Raw genomic sequence first — 16958 nt, 5'->3', positions numbered from 1 at the left:
TAGTGTATTTGTCCAATGGAATATTCACACTTTAAAGGAGTGAAAACTAATGACCTACAGCCACATACAGGAGTCCTTGGGGGTAAAAATGGTTCAACGCTTGACTACTAGACAAAAGGTAGGCAGTTCAAACCCACCCAGAAGCACCTCAGAAGACAGGCCGGGCAATCTTCTTCTGAAAGGTCACAGCCATGAAAACTCTATGGAGCAGTTCTGTATGCACACATGGGGTTGCCACAAGTTGGAATCAACTCGTCAGCAGCTATTAAGAGCCACATACATTAATATAAGTCTCAAAATCAATGTAGAGTGAAAGAAGTAAGCCATAGGAAAAAAGGGCATGAGTAAGATTTTATATATATATAAGTTCGAAACTAGGCAAAACTAAACAATTTATTTTAAGTAAGGGAATGTTGGACACAACCCAGGAGCTGGTTGGGGAGTATCTTAGGCTGGTTTCTCTAGAGAAGCAAAACTAATGAAGTGTATGTACGTATGTAGAGAGATTTATCTCAAAGAAATGGCTCATGCAGTTGTAGAGGCTGGCAAGTCCCAAGTCTGTGGGTCAGGCATCAGGCTGGAGGCTTCTCCTGGCTTTTGTAGCCACAGGGGCTGACAAACTCAAGATCGGCCGACAGTATGCAGAACACTGGCTCAAGTCCCAAGAACTGGAAGTCAGATGATGATGAGCCAGATGCAGGATCCAGAGTAAGCGAGGGAGCTTTGCCAGAACATCCATGTATATATTGGATGTAGGCTGCACTCCTGAGAAAACTCCCCTTAACAATTGATTGGCTGATGACATCAGATCACATCATGGAAGATGACTACATCATTACAGAACTGCCAAATTACATCATTACAGAACTGCCAAACATCATTACGTAACTGCCAAACCATTGAGAATCATGGCCCAGCCAAGCTGACTCACAATCTTAACCATCACAGGGAAGGAAGGGTGTGATCAGAGAGGAGCACACGGGAGCTTCTAAGGTTCTGGTAAATGTTCTGATCTTAACATGAGTTTCCATATATCATTTTTTAAACTATTTTTTTGAACTATTTTGTATATTTGATATGGTTCACAATAAAATTTTAAATTGTATTTTAAAGCAAGGTTGTGGGGAGATTGGAACTCTTATACATTGCTGGTGGGATTATAAAAAGGTACAACCAGATGGAAAATGGTATGGTGCTTCCTCAAAAAGCTAGAAATAGAAATACCTTATGATCCAGCAATCCCACTCCTAGGCATATATCCTAGAGATATAACAGGAGTAATGTGAATAGACATATGCACACCTATGTTTGCTGTGGCATTATTTACAATAGCAAAATATGGAAGCAACCTAAGTACCCATCAACAAATGAACGGATAAACAAATTGTGGTACATACATACAATGAAATATTATGCAACTGTAAAGAAAAACAGGAAGTCTGCAGAAAATTTTATTACATGGATGAATCTGGAGGGCATTATGCTAAGTGAAATCAGTCACGAAAGGACAAATATTATATGATCTCACTTTTATAAAAAGTCAAGAATAGGTATACACACAGAAAGCAACCTTCTTTGATATTTACCAGGGGTGGGAGGGTATCTTAGTCATCTAATGCTGCTTTAACAGAAATATCACGAGTGGATGGTTTTAATAAATACATTTATTCTCTCTCAGTCTAGTAGGCCACAACTCCAAATTCAGGGTGTCAGCTCCAGTGGAAGAATTTCTTTCTCTGTCTGCTCTAGAGGAAGATCCTTGGCGTCAGTCTTCCCCTGGTCAAAGAGACTCTCAGTGCAGGGACCCTGGGTCCAAAGGACGTGCTATTTTCCTGGCTCTTGTTTCTTGGTGGTATGAGGTCCCCATGTCTCTCTGCTTGTTTCTCTCTTTTATATCTCAAAAGAGACTGGCTTAAGACACAATCTAATCTTGTAGATCTCATCAACATAACTGCTGCTAATCCATCTCATTAACATCATAGTGATAGGATTTACAACACATAGAAAAATCACATCAGGTGACAGAATGGTGGACAATCACACAATACTGGGAATCATGGCCTAGCTAAATTGATACATATATTTTTGGGGGACACAATTCAATCCATGACAGAGGGGAAGGGGAAATCACTTTCTAGATAGTAATAAAAAAAAATAGATACTTGTTATTTTTGGTGATGGGAGAGGCAGCACCTAATACAGATGAAGTCTGAACAACTTGACCCTGGCAAATGAAGACATGCACGTGCATGTATAGGTGTATCTGTAGGCATATGTATATTCATGTTTGTGTGTGCTGCATATATATTTATATAATAAAGCACGTAGGGGACACAGTCACAGAGACTTCCTAGACATATCCAAACACCTTGAGGGATTGGTTTACTGGGTGAAAAGGCTTAGAACCATAGTCTCGTGGGACAACTTAGTCAGTTGGCACAGCATAATTTATAATGTTATATACCCTAGTTTGGTGAGTAGCGTCTGGGGTCTTAAAAGCTTGTGAGCAGCAATCTAAGATACAACTATTGATCTCTACTTGACTGGAGCAAAAGAGAATGAAGGAAACCAAAGACTCAAAGAAGAAACTAGTCCACAGGACTAATAGCCCACATGAACGACAGCCTCATCTAGCCTGAGACCAGAACTAGATGGTGCCTGGCTGCCACAACAACCTTTCTGATCAGGGACACAATAGAAGGTCCTGGACAGAATGGGTGAAAAATGTAGAACAAAACTCAGATTCTAAAAAGGGCCAGGCTTACTGGACCGATAGAAACTAGTGGAACCTCTGAGACTATAACTGTAAGATATTCTTTGAATTTAGAATTGAAACCAATCCTGGAAGTCACCTTTCATCCAAATAATAGATTGGCTTATGGAATAACAGCACCACCCGTTGCATACTGTGCTCCCTTAAGTAATCAAATATATGACACCAAATGGTCAACTTTTACCGTAAAACAGTGAGGGTAGCTAAGGAGGGGCAGGGAAGCTAGATTAATAGAAACAGAACAGAATGGAAATAATGACAATGATGACACACTGTGAAAAATGTAACCAATGTCATGTAACAATTTGTATAAAAATTGTTAAATGGGAAACTAATTTGCTGTGTAAACTTTCGCATAAAACAATAAAATATTGTTTAAAAAAATCATGCTAAATGAAATAAACACAAAAGGACAAATGTTGTATGGTCCCACTTATATGAAATATCTAGAATAGGCAAATAAATAGGGACAGAAAATAGATTAGAGGTTACTAGGGTCCGAGGGGAAAGGAGAATGGGAAGTTACTGCTGAAGGGGTACAGAGTTTCTGTTTGGGATGATAGAAAAGCTTTGGAAGTGGATTGTGATGATGGTAGCACAAATGATGAATGGAATTAGTATTACTGAATCGTATACTTAAAATGATTAAAATGACAAACTTTTTGTTATATATATTTTTCACAGTAAAATTTCTTAAAATTGAAAAAATTTGAGTTGAAAATGAAAAAAGAAAAAAAAAAATTGAACAGTCTTATCTATAAGACTCAAGTTCCTGTTGATCAGTCTCCTCCCCACGCCCTGGCCCTCTCAGCTTCCCCAGAGGTAAGCACTGTTTCATTTAGTGAGTATGCTTCTAGAACTGTTTCTAAACAAATGTGTGTGTGTGTGTAAAAAAATAAAGCAAATCGTCTTATTGTTTTAGGGACATTCATAGCTAAAAATAAGGATAGGTTCCTTCTCTTTGTTGGGATGTACATTACCAAACAGGTTTTTTTTTTTTTTTTAAATCAGGGAATGGAAATTCATAATTCCCAGAAACAGGCATCTGTCAAACAGATTTTTTTCAGCTAAGTTCCTTTATTTTCTACTTAAAACATTATTAATCAATAATCAAGTATTCCTTACACTGATTTCTTAGCCCGTTTCCCACTGAGGCCTGTCTCCTTGAGTTTTTCAAAATAGGGAAGACCCCCTGTTTTAGGAGAGGTGGGCGAAAAGCCCCATATATAGTGTCATGGATTGAATTTTGTCCCCCTCAAAATGTGTGTATCAATTTGGCTGGGCCATGACTCCTGGTATTGTGTGATTTTCCTATATGTTGTAAATCCCACCTCTATGATGTTAAAGAGGGAGGATGGGTGGTAGCTGTGTTAGTGAGACAGGATTCCACCTTTGAAATTGGATTGTGTCTTGAGGCAATCTCTTGAGATATAAAAGAGAGAAGCAAGCAGAGACACAAGGGGACCTCATACCACCAAGAAAGCAGAGCCGTGAGTAGAGTGCGTCCTTTGGATCCAGGGCCCCTGCATGGAGAAGCTTCTAGTCGGGGGAAGATTGATGAGAAGGCCGACGGAGAGAGAAAGCCTTTTCCTGGAGCTGACGCCCTGAATTTGGACTTGTAACCTACCTTACTCTGAAGAAATAAATTTATCTTTGTTAAAGCCCTCCACTTGTGGTATTTCTGTTATAGCAGCACTAGATAACTAAGACATATAGTACCTGGTCATTGCTTCTCCTTGGCAAGGGGACTTGCCCCTCTTTTATACCTGAGGTTATTGATAGCCAATGATACCTAATTTTAACTTTTCCTTTCTTATTTGGGGCTTTGTAAAAAGACAAAAAAAAAAACCTGTTGCTGTCAAGTCAGTTCTGACTCATAGTGACCCTGAAGGACACAGTAGAATTGCCACATAGGGTTTCCAAGGAGTGTCTGGGTAGATGCAAACTGCCAACCTTTTGGTCAGCAGCCAAACTCGTAACCACTAAGCCACCAGGGTTTCCAGGGTCTTAGTAGGTTACCTTATTCTCTCAAGGAAATAATATACAGTATACAGCCTGCAATACTTCTCCTAACACAGAGCAAGAAGTAAAGCCTGAAGAACAAATTGTGCATCAGTTCATTGGTTCTCTCTAATTGTTACAAAATTTTGTGTTGGATATGAAAGAGCCCAAGCCTGGCAGTTCCATGTTCTTGTGTTCCCTTTTAAAGTCCATCTGTTTCCAGATGAGGAAAGGGTTGTTAATTGGCCTAGTGTCTCAGTCTACTGGGCAGAATTCTCCAAGGGTCCAGCACACTTAGGTTCCCCCCCCCCCATAAATGATATACAGAAGGTATCCTTCTCGTATTTACTTTTTTTTTTTTTAATCAGTAATGTTGAGGGGATCATTTTATGTTACACATATAGAACTACTTATTTTGTTAAATAGAGAATGGAAGCTCACCGTCTTTTTAGCCATTCCCCTATTAATGAATACTTAGGTTGTTTCCAACCTTTCACCATTACAAGTGGTGTCACATAAGCATCTAATACATGCTTCCCTGTGCATGTGGGAGTACACCCGTAGAATGAATACTGGGCATTGGAATTGCTGAGTCACAGGGTCTGCACATTTTTCATTTTAGCAAATAGTGGCAAGTTGCCTTCCAAAGTGGCTCTACCAATTCACACTCTCACCAGCAGTGAAATCAGAGTACGTATTTCCTCACATCCTGCCAACATTTCATATTAGCAAACCTCTTTTGACAGCCTAATTGGGGGGAAATGCTGTCTCATTGTTGTTTTTGGACATTCCTCAATTACCAGGAAGGCTGAGCATCTTTCCATTCTCATTTCCATACTCATTGTTTGTATTTCCTCCTTTGTGACTTTTTATCCTTGTGTCACCACCAGTGTTCTGAAGCCCAGTCTTGGCTCTTCCTCACATCCTCTGTTTCCCTGGAGCAATCTGCAGGGTCTCTGCCAATCATGTGGATTGTTTCAGATGTTCACCATCTGTTCTGAAGACTGAGAAAAGCCTCCTTTCCAGTCCCTGCCTCAAGGACTACTCTAGAGACTTTAGGCCTGCATCAAGGGTGTACCTTATACCTCATCTATAAGATGTCAGGTTAGACTTGAGCAACCCCTAGCCTCCTTCTGGTCCAGCACTTGATACCTCCCTAAAACTGCACCAACCTTCAGTCTGGCCTGAGGGCCCCTTGGTGCACACTGACTTCTTTTTAATTAAGGTAAAATTCACGTAATATAAAATTTGCCATTTTAATTATTTTAAAACATATACTTCTGTGTATTTTAGTATGTTCATAGAGCTGTGCAACCATTATCACTATCTAATCCCAAAACATTTACATCACCCTTACCCCCCTGAAAAAAAAAACAAAACAACAAAACCCATATCCATTAGCAGTCACTCCCAATTCCCCTTCTGCCATCCTCTGGCAACCACCAAACTACTCTCTGTCTCTATGGATTTGCCTGTTCTGGATGTTCCAATATAAATGGAATCATTTTGTGTCTGGCTTCTTCCACTTAGCATAATACTTTCAAGGTTCATTCATGTAGTAGCATGTGTCAGTACTTTATTCCTTTGTTTGGGAGAATAATATTCCATTGTATGGATATACAGCACTTTGTCTATCCATTCATCAGTTGATGGACATTTGGGTTATTTTCACTTTTTGGCTATTAAAAATAATGCTGCTATGAACATTTGTATACAGTTTTTTTGTATGAAAACATGCTTTTATTCCTCTTGGGTATATAAGTAGAAATGGGATTGTTGGATAATGTGTATTTAAACTGCGGCATTTTACATTCCCACCAGAAATATATGAGGGTTCCAGTTTCTCTGTATTCTTGTCAACACTTGTTATTTTCTGTTCGTTTACTTTTTATATTATAACCATCCTTCAGTATGTAAAGTGGTATCTCATTGTGGTTTTGATTTACATTTCCCTAAGGCTAATTATGTTGAGCATCTATTCTTGTGTTTATTGGCCATTTGTATGTCTTCCTTGGAGAAATGTCTATTCAAATCCTTTACTTATTTTTAAAAAACGAATTGTCATTTGAATGTTAAGTTGTAAGAGTTCTTTATATATTTTGGATACTTGTTAGGTTGTTAGGTGCTGTCTAGTTGGTTTAGACTCATAGCGACCATATGTACAACGGAATGAAACACTGCCCAGTCCTGCACCATCCTCTCAATCATTGTTATGCTTGAGCCCATTGTTGCAGCCACTGCGTCAATCCATCTAATTGAGGGTCTTCCTTGTTTTCACTGCCCCTCTGCTTTACCAAGCATGATGTCCTTCTCTAGGGACTGGTCCCTCCTGATAACATGTCCAAAGTACGTGAGATGAAGTCTGTACATCCTTGCTTATAAGGAGCATTCTGGCTGTACTTCTTCCAAGACAAATTTGTTCATTCTTTTGGAAGTCCATCATATGTTCAGTGTCTTCGCCAACACCATAATTCAAAGGCGTCAATTCTTCTTCTGTCTTCCTTATTCATTGTCCAGCTTTTGAATGCATGTGAGGCAGTTGAAAATACCATGCCTTGGGTCAGGTGTACCTCAGTCCTCAAAGTGATACCTTTGCTTTTGAACACTTTAAAGACGTCTTTTGCAGCAGATTTGCCCAGTGTAGTGCATCATTTGATTTCTTGACTGCTGCTTCCATGGGCATTGATTGTGGATTCAAGTAAAATGAAATCTTTGACAACTTCAGTTTTTTCTCCATTTGTCATGATGTTGCTTATTGGTCCGCTTGTGAGGATTTTTGTTTTCTTTATGTTGAGGCGCAATCCATACTGAAGGCTATAGTCTTTGATCTTCATCAGTAAGTACTTCAAGTTCTCCTTGCTTTCAGCAAGCAAGATTGTGTCATCTGCATATCACAGGTTGTTAATGGATCTTCCTTCGATCCTGATGCCATATTCTTCATACAGTCCGGCTTCTTGGATTATTTGCTCAGCATACAGTTTGAGTAAGTATGGTGAAAGGATGTAACGCTGATGCACACCTTTCCTGACTTTAAACCACAGAGCATCTATTCAAACGACTGCCTCTTGGTCTATGTGCAGGTTCTGCAAGAGCACAGTTAAGTGTTCTGGAATTCCCATTCTTTGTACTGTTATCCATAATTTCTTATGTTCCACACAGTCAAATTCCTTTGCATAGTCATATACCTTTCTGGATACTAGGCCCTTATTACATATGCGATTTGCAAATATTTTCTCCCATTCTCTTGGTAGGCTTTTTAGCTTCTTGATGGTGTCCTCTGAAGCACAGAAGTTTTAAATAACATCTGTTTTCTCCTTTGTTGCTTGTGCTTTTGGTATCATATCTAAGAATTCATTGCCTAATCCAAGTCATGAAGATTTACACCTATATTATCTTCTAAGAATTTTATAGTTTTAACTCTTAACATTTAGGTTTTTTATTCATTTTGAATTAATTTTTATATCTGGTGTGAGGTAAGGATCTGAGTTAATCCTTTTTTTTTTAAATTTTTATTGTGCTTTAAGTGAAAGTTTACAAATCAAGTCAGTCTCTCATACAAAAATTTATACACACCTTGCTATATACTCCTAATTGCTCTCCCCCTAATGAGACAGCACACTCCTTCCCTCCACTCTCCATTTTTGTGTCCATTTGGCCACCTTCTGACCCCCTCCACCCTCCCATCTCCCCTCCAGACAGGAGATGCCAACATAGTCTCAAGTGTCTACTTGTTCGAAGAAGCTCACTTTTCACCAGTATCATTTTCTATCCCATCGTCCAGTCCAATCCCTGTCTGAAGAGTTGGCTTTGGGAATGGTTCCTGTCCTGGGCTAACAGAAGGTCTGGGGACCATGACCACTAGGGCCCTTCTAGTCTCAGACCATTAAGTCTGGTGTTTTTACAAGAATTTGAGGTCTGCATCCCACTGCTCTCCTGCTCCCTCAGGGGTTCTCTGTTGTGTTCCCTGTCAGGGCAGTCATCACTTGTAGCCAGGCACCATCTAGTTCTTCTGGTCTCAGGCTGATGAAGACTCTGATTTATGTGGCCTTTTTGTTTCTTGGGCTCATAATTACCTTGTGTCTTTGGTGTTCTTCATTCTCCTTTGCTCCAGGTGGGTTGAGACCAATTGATGCATCTTAGATGGCCTCTTGCTAGCGTTTAAGACCCCAGAAGCCACTCTCCAAAGTGGGACGCAGAACGTTTTCTTAATAGTTTTTACTATGCCAATTGGCTTAGATGTCCCCTGAAACCATGGCCCCCAAACCCCCACCCCTGCTATGCTGGCCTTCGAAGCATTCAATCTATTCAGGAAGCTTCTTTGCCTTTGGTTTAGTCCAGTTGTGCTGACCTCTCCTGTATTATGTGTTGTCCTTCCCTTCACCTAAAATAGTTCTTATCTACTATCTAATTAACGAAAACCTCTCTCACTTCCCTCTCTCCTTCCTCCTTCTCATAACCATCAAAGAATATTCTCTGTTTAAACTATTTCTCGAGTTCTTATAATAGTGGTCTTATACAATATTTGTCTTTTTGCAGCTGACTAATTTCACTCAGCATAATGCGTTCCAGATTCCTCCATGTTATGAAATGTTTAACGAATTCATCGTTGCTCTTTATTGATGTGTAATATTCCATTGTGCGAATATACCGTAATTTATTTACCCATTCATCTGTTGATGGGCTCCTTGGTTGCTTCCATATTTTTGCTATTGTGAACAGTGCTGCAGTGAACATGGGTGTGCATATATCTGTTTGCATAAAGGCTCTTATTTCTCTAGGATATATTCCAAAGAGTGGGATTGCTAGATAGTATGGTAGTTCTATTTCTAGCTTTTTAAGGAAGCGCCAAATCGATTTCCAAAGTGGTTGTACCATTTTACATTCCCACCAGTGGTATATAAGGGTTCCAGTCTCTCCACAACCTCTCCAACATTTTTTCTTTTGTGTTTTTTGGATTAATGCCAGCCATGTTGGAGTGAGATGGAATCTCATTGTAGTTTTGATTTGCATTTTTCTAATGGCTAATGAAATTGCTGAAAGTGAAGAGGAGTTGAAGCACTTACTAATGAAGATCAAAGACCACAGCCTTCAGTATGGATTACACCTCAACATAAAGAAAACAAAAATCCTCAGAACTGGACCAAAGAGCAACATCATGATAAACAGAGAAAAGATTGAAGATGTCCAGGATTTCATTTTACTTGAATCCACAATCAACAGCCATGGTAGCAGCAGTCAAGAAATCAAAAGACGCGTTGCATTGGGCAAATCTGCTGCAAAGGAGCTCTTCAAAGTGTCGAAGAGCAGAGATGTCGCCCTGAAGACTAAGGTGCGCCTGACCCCAAGCCATGGTATTTTCAATCACATCACATGCATGTGAAAGCTGGACAATGAATAAGGAAGACTGAAGAAGAGTTGACACCTTTGAATTGTGGCGTTGGCGAAGAATATTGAATATACCATGGACTGCCAAAAGAACGAACAAGCCTGTCTTAGAAGAAGTGCAGCCAGAATGCTCCTTAGAGGCAAGGATGGTGAGACTGCGTCTTACATACTTTGGACATGTTGTCAGGAGGGATGAGTCCCTGGAGAAAGACACCATGCATGGCAGAGCACAGGGTCAGCGGAAAAGAGGAAAACCCTCAACGAGGTGGATTGACACAGTGGCTGCAACAATGAGCTCAAGCATAACAAAGATTGTAAGGATGTCACAGGACCAGGTAGTGTTTCATTCTGTTGTGCATAGGGTCGCTATGAGTCAGAACCGACTTGATGGCACCTAACAACAGCGACAATGATCGTGAGCATTTCCTCATGTATCTGTTAGCTACCTGAATGTCATCTTTAGTGAAGTACCTGTTCATATCTTTTGCCCATTTTTTAGTTGGGCTATTTGTCTTTTTGTAGTTGAGTTTTTGCAGTATCATGTAGATTTTAGAGATCATGTGCTGACTGGAAATGTCATAGCTAAAAACTTTTTCTCAGTCTGTAGGTAATCTTTTTACTCTTTTGGTGAGGTCTTTGGATGAGCATAGGTGTTTGATTTTTCAGAGCTCCCAGTTATCTAGTTTGTTTTCTGGTATTTGTGCATTGTTAGTAATGTTTTGTATACTGTTTATGCCATGTATTAGGGCTCCTAGTGTTGTCCCTTTGCAGCAGATTTACCCAACGCAAAGGACCTCTTTAAAGTTTTGAAGAGCAAAGATGTCACCTTGAAGACTAAGGTGCGCCTGACCCAAGCCGTGGTATTTTCAATCACCTCATATGCATGTGAAAGCTGGACAATGGATAAGGAAGACCAAAGAAGAATTGACGCCTTTGAATTGTAGTGTTGGCGAAGAATATTGAATATACCACGGACTGCCCAAAGAACGAACAAGTCTGTCTTAGAAGAAGTACAACCAGAATGCTCCTTAGAAGCAGGGATGGCGAGACTGCGTCTTACATACTTTGGACATGTTATCAGGAGGGATGAGTCCCTGGAGAAGGACATCATGCTTGGCAGAGTACACGGTCAGCAGAAAAGAGGAAGACCCTCAACGAGGTGGATTGACACAGTGGCTGCAGCCATGAGCTCAAGCATAACAACGATTGTAAGGATGGCTCAGGACTGGGCAGTGTTTCATTCTGTTGTGCATAAGGTCTCTATGAGTTGGAACTGACTCGACGGCACCTAACAACAACAACAGCAGTGTTGTCCCTATTTTTTCTTCCATGATCTTTATCAATTTAGATTTTATATTTAGGTCTTTGATCCATTTTGAGTTCGTTTTCATGCATGGTGTGAAGTATGGGTCTTGTTTCATTTTTTTGCAGATGGATATCCAGTTATGCCAGCACTGTTTGTTAAAGAGACTGTCTTTTCCCTATTTAACTGACTTTGGGCCTTTGTCAAATATCAGCTGCTCATATGTGGATTGATTTATGTCTGGATCCTCAATTCTGTTCCATTGCTCTATGTATCTGTTGTTGTACCAGTAGCAGGCTGTTTTGACTACTGTGGCGGTATAATAGGTTCTAAAATCAGGTAGAGTGAGGCCTCCCACCTTGTTTCTTTTTCAATAATGCTTTACTTTTTGGGGGCCTCTTTCCCTTCCATATGAAGTTGGTGGTTTGTTTCTCCATCTGATTAAAAAATGTCGTTGGAATTTGGATTGGAATTTCATTGTTTCTATAGATGGCTTTTGGTAGAATAGACATTTTTACAAGGTTAAGTCTTCCTATCCATGAGCAAGGTATGTTTTTCCACTTAGGTAGATCTCTTTTGGTTTCTTGCAGTAGTGTCTTTTAGTTTTCTTTGTATAAATCTTTTACATCTCTGGTAAGATTTATTCCTAAGTATTTTATCTTCTTGGGGGCTGCTGTAAATGGTATTATTTTGGTGATTTCCTCTTTGATGTTCTTTTTGTTAGTGTAGACAAATCCAACTGATTTTTGTATGTTTATCTTGTACCCTGATACTCTGCTGAACTCTTCTATCAGTTTCAGTAGTTTTCTTGAGAATTCTTTAGGTGTTTCTGTGTATAAGATCATGTCATCTGCCAATAGAGATACTTGTTCTTCTTCCTTACCAATCTGGATGCCCTTTATTTCTTTATCTAGCCTCATTGCTGTGGCTAGGACCTGCAGCACAATGTTGAATAAGAGTGGTGATAAAGGGCATCCTTGTCTGGTTCCTGATCTCAAGGGTAATGCTTTCAGGCTCTCTCCATTTAAGGATGATGTTAGCTATTGACTTTGTATAAATGCCGTTTATTATGTTGAGGAATTTTCCTTCTATTCCTATTTTGCTGAGAGTTTTTATCACGAATGGGTGTTGAACTTTGTCAAATGCCTTTTCTGCATCAATTGATAAAGTCATGTGATTTTTGTCTTTTGTTTTATTTTTTTTGATGGATTACATTAATTGTTTTTCTAACATCGAACCATCCCTGCATACCTGGTATGAATCCCAGTTGGTCATGGTGAATTTTTTTTTTTGATATGTTGTTGAATTCTGTTGGGTAGAATTTTGTTGAGGGTTTTTGCATCTAAGTTCATGAGGGATATAGGCCTGTAATTTTCTTTTCTTGTGGAGCCTTTACCTGGTTTTGGTATCAGAGATATGCTGGCTTCATAGAATGAGTTGGGGAGTATTCCGTGCTTCTCTATGCTCTGTAATACCTTTAGTAGTAGTAGTATTAACTCTTCTCTGAAAGTTTGGTAGACCTCTGCAGTGAAGCCATCCGGGCCAGGGCTCTTTTTTTGTTGAGAGTTTTTTGATTACCTTTTCAATCTCTTCTTCTGTTATGGGTCTACTTAGTTCTACCTCTGTGTTAGTTTAGGTAGGTAGTGTGTTTCTAGGAATTAATCCATTTCTTCTAGGTTTTCAAATTTGTTAGAGTATAACTTTTCATAGTAATCTGTTATGATTCTTTTAATTTCGGTTGTGCCTGTTGTAATATCGCCCATCTCATTTCTTATTTGGGTTATTTGCTTCGTCTCCTGTTTTTCTTTTGTCAGTTTGGCCAATGGTTTATCAATTTTGTTAATTTTTTCAAAGAACCAGCTTTTGGTCTTATTAATTCTTTCGATTGTTTTTCTGTTTTCGATTTCATTTAATCCTGCTCTAATTTTTATTATTTGCTTTCTTCTGGTGCCTGAGGGTTTCTTTTGCTGCTCTCTATTTGTTCAAGTTATTGGAATAATTCTTTGATTTTGGCCCTTTGTTCTTTTTGTATGTGTACATTTATTGATATAAATTGACCTCTGAGCACTGCTTTCGCCGTGTCCCAAAGATGCTGATAGGAAGTGTTTTCATTCTCATTAGATTCTATGAATTTCTTTATTCCATCCTTAATGTCTTCGTTATAGAATATAACCCAGTCATTTTTGAGCAGGGTATTGTTCAGTTTCCAAGTGTTTGATATCTTTTCCCCTCTTTTTCTGTTATAGATTTCTACTTTTATGGCCTTATGGTCAGAGAAGATGCTTTGTAATATTTCAATGTTTTGGATTCTGCTAGTCTTGCCTTATGACCTAATATGTGGTCTATTCTAGAGAATGTTCCAAGTGCACTAGAAAAGAAAGTATACTTGGCTGCTGTTGGGTGGAGTGTTCTGTATATGTCTATAAGGTCAAGTTGGTTGATTGTAGCATTTAGATCTTCCAGATCTTTATTGAGCTTCTTTCTGGATGTCTTGTCCTTCACCGAAAATGGTATGTTGAAGTCTCCTACTGTAATTATGGAGCTGTCTGTCTCACTTTTCATTGCTGTTAGAGTTTGTTTTATGTATCTTGCAGCCCTGTCATTGGGTGCATAAATATTTTATATGGTTATATCCTCCTGGTATTGTCCTTTTAATCATTATATAGTGTCCTTCCTTATCCTTTGTGGTGGATTTAACTTTCAAAGTCTATTTTGTCAGAAATTAATATTGCCACTCCTGCTCTTTTTTGATTGTTGTTTGTTTGATATATATATTTCCATCCTTTTAGTTTTAGTTTGTTTGTGTCTCTAAGTCTAAGGTACATCTCTTATAGGCGGCATATAGATGGATTGTGTTTTTTTATCCATTCTGCTGGTCTCTGTCTCTTTATTGGTGCATTTGGTCCAATTATATTCAGTGTAATTATGGATAGGTATGTTTTTTTTTATGAGTTTAGTGCTGTCATTTTGATGTCTTTTTTTGTGTGTTGTTGACAGTTTCGTTTTCCCACTTAATTTTTTGTGCTGAGTAGTTTATCTTTATATATTGTCTTTTCCTCTTATTCGTTGTTGTTCAATTTGTTTCTGCTGAGTCTGTATTTTTTTCTTGTGTTTTATTTTGATGAGTAGGATAGTTAGTCTCCTTTGTGGTTACCTTAATACTTACCCCTATTTTTCTAAGTTTAAGCCTAAATTTTATTTCTTTATATCGCCTTGACCTCCTCTCCATTTGAAACATCTATGACTACGTTTCTTAGTCCCTCTTTATTGTTTTAATGTTGTCTTCTTTTACATAATAACATCGCTGTTTCCCTGTTTTGAGCATTTTTTAATCTTGATTTATTTTTGTGATTTCCCCATCTGGGTTGACCTCTGATTGCTGTTCAGTGTTCTAGTCTTGGGTTGATAGCTGATATTATTGATTTTCTAACCAAAGAGCTCCCTTTAGTATTTTTTGTAGTTTTTGTTTGGTTTTATGAATTCCCTAAACTTCTGTTTATCTGGAAATGTCCTAATTTCACCTTCGCATTTGAGAGACAGCTTTGCTGGATGTATGATTCTTGGCTGGCAATTTTTTTTTCCTTCAGTGCTTTATATAACTCATCCCATTGCCTTCTTGCCTCCATGGTTTCTGCCGAGTAGTCCGAGTTTATTCTTATTGACTCTCCTTTGTAGGTGACTTTTCATTTATCCCTGGTTGATCTTAAAATTCTCTCTTTGTCTTTGGTTTTGGAAGTTTGATTATAATATGTCTTGGTGACTTTCTTTTAAAATCTACCTTATATGGAGTTCGATGAGCATCTAGGATAGATATCTTCTCATCTTTCATGATATCAGAAAGTTTCCTGCCAACAAATCTTCAACAATTCTCTCTGTATTTTCTGTTATCCTTCCGTGTTCTGGTACTTCAATCACTTGTGGGGGTTATTTCTCTTGATAGAGTCCCACATGATTCTTAAGGTTTCTTCATTTTTTTATATTCTTTTATCTAATTTTTCTTCAAATATATTGCTGCCAAGTGCTTTATCTTCAAGCTCACCAATCCTGCCTTCCACTTGCTCAATTCTGCTCCTCTGACTTTCTACTGAGTTGTCTAATTCTGTAATTTTATTTTTAATGTTCTCAATTTCTGATTCCTGACTCTCTATGGATTCTTGCAGCTTATTAAATTTTTCTTTATGTCCTTGAATAACCTTTTTAATTTCTTCAACTGCTTTATCTGTGTGTTTCTTGGCTTGTTCTGCATAATTGCCTGATCTCCTTCCTGATGTCTTGAAGGGCTCTGTATATTAATCTTCTGCATTCAGTGTCTGATAATTCCAGGAAGGCCCTTGCATCTAGAAGACCCCTTGATTCTTTGTTTTGAGAGCTTGTTGAAGCGATTACGGTCTGTTTCTTTATGTGATTTGATATTGACTGTTGTCTCCAAGGCATCTATAAGTTATTGTATTAGTTTATTTTATGTTTGCTTACTGTATCCTAGCTTCTTGCTTTGTTTTGTTTTGATATGCCCAAATGGGTTGCTTGAGTGAGCTAGCTTGATTATTTTCACCTTTGAAAATCTGAAGTCCTGTCACCAGATGGTTAGAGCTGTTATCAGGTATATCAGTCTAGGAGACCATTCACTTTTCTTGTATGGATTCAGCTCAGGTGTTCAGGTAGCTGGTCAACAACTGTGTGGTACAGGCTCTGTCCTACAGTCTTAGTGGGGCAGGGGTGATTGGTGTAGGTACCAGTGTCTGAGTGTAGCATGGGGTCACCCTCTGAACAAGGCAGGGGGCTGAGAATCATCTCCAAAGTGTCTCTGAGGAAAGCATGTCCCTCTTCCCTACAGCGTACAGGTGGGCAGGTTCTGCAGACGGACCATGGGAACCTACTGCTTTTGGTTGTAAGGGCTGGGAGGTATCCTTGGACCCCTGTCGTAGGTGGCTGGGTGACCTGAGTGGAGCCATCAGTTCTTAGGCCCCTGATGTGGGTAGGTGAGGACCCTGTTTAATAGGGAAAGGGGTGTCAGACATCAAACACCCACCTCTCCACTGCACAGGTGAAATAGTTGCAGTATGCCAACAAGGGCCTATTTTCCTGAAATAGGCCCACACAAATCCATGAAGCAGGGGAAAGGCATTCAAAGTCCATGGACCGTTTATGCCTGGACAGGAGCCACTTCTGTCCTGAGATCCCCAGGTTAGTGGAGCTGGGAAATTATCTTTTCCTCCAACTGTGAATTTATTCCTTCTCCAAGGCCAGGAGGATGGCTCAGGGTGTGCCGTAGGGCCTGTCTCAGGCCCAGGGAAATCAATGACTGTTGAAGCCGGCTTGGGGGTGGGGGGTGGGTGTGGTAAAGTATACTCAAGTACTTAGCTTTTGCCGAGAATGCCGTTCTTCTCTGGTTCTGGGCTATTTGGCTGGCTGCTTCTCCCTGAGAAAACTGTGGCCAAACCCTACTACCAGCCCGCCGCTGCAGCTCCTGGAGTGGAGCCTGAGGGATCCCGGCAA

The sequence above is a fragment of the Elephas maximus genome, chromosome 4 (genome assembly GCF_024166365.1).
Source record: "Elephas maximus indicus isolate mEleMax1 chromosome 4, mEleMax1 primary haplotype, whole genome shotgun sequence".
Lineage (NCBI taxonomy): Eukaryota > Metazoa > Chordata > Mammalia > Proboscidea > Elephantidae > Elephas > Elephas maximus.
The sequence above is the reverse complement of the archived record's forward strand: the minus strand, read 5'-3'. Positions refer to the sequence as shown.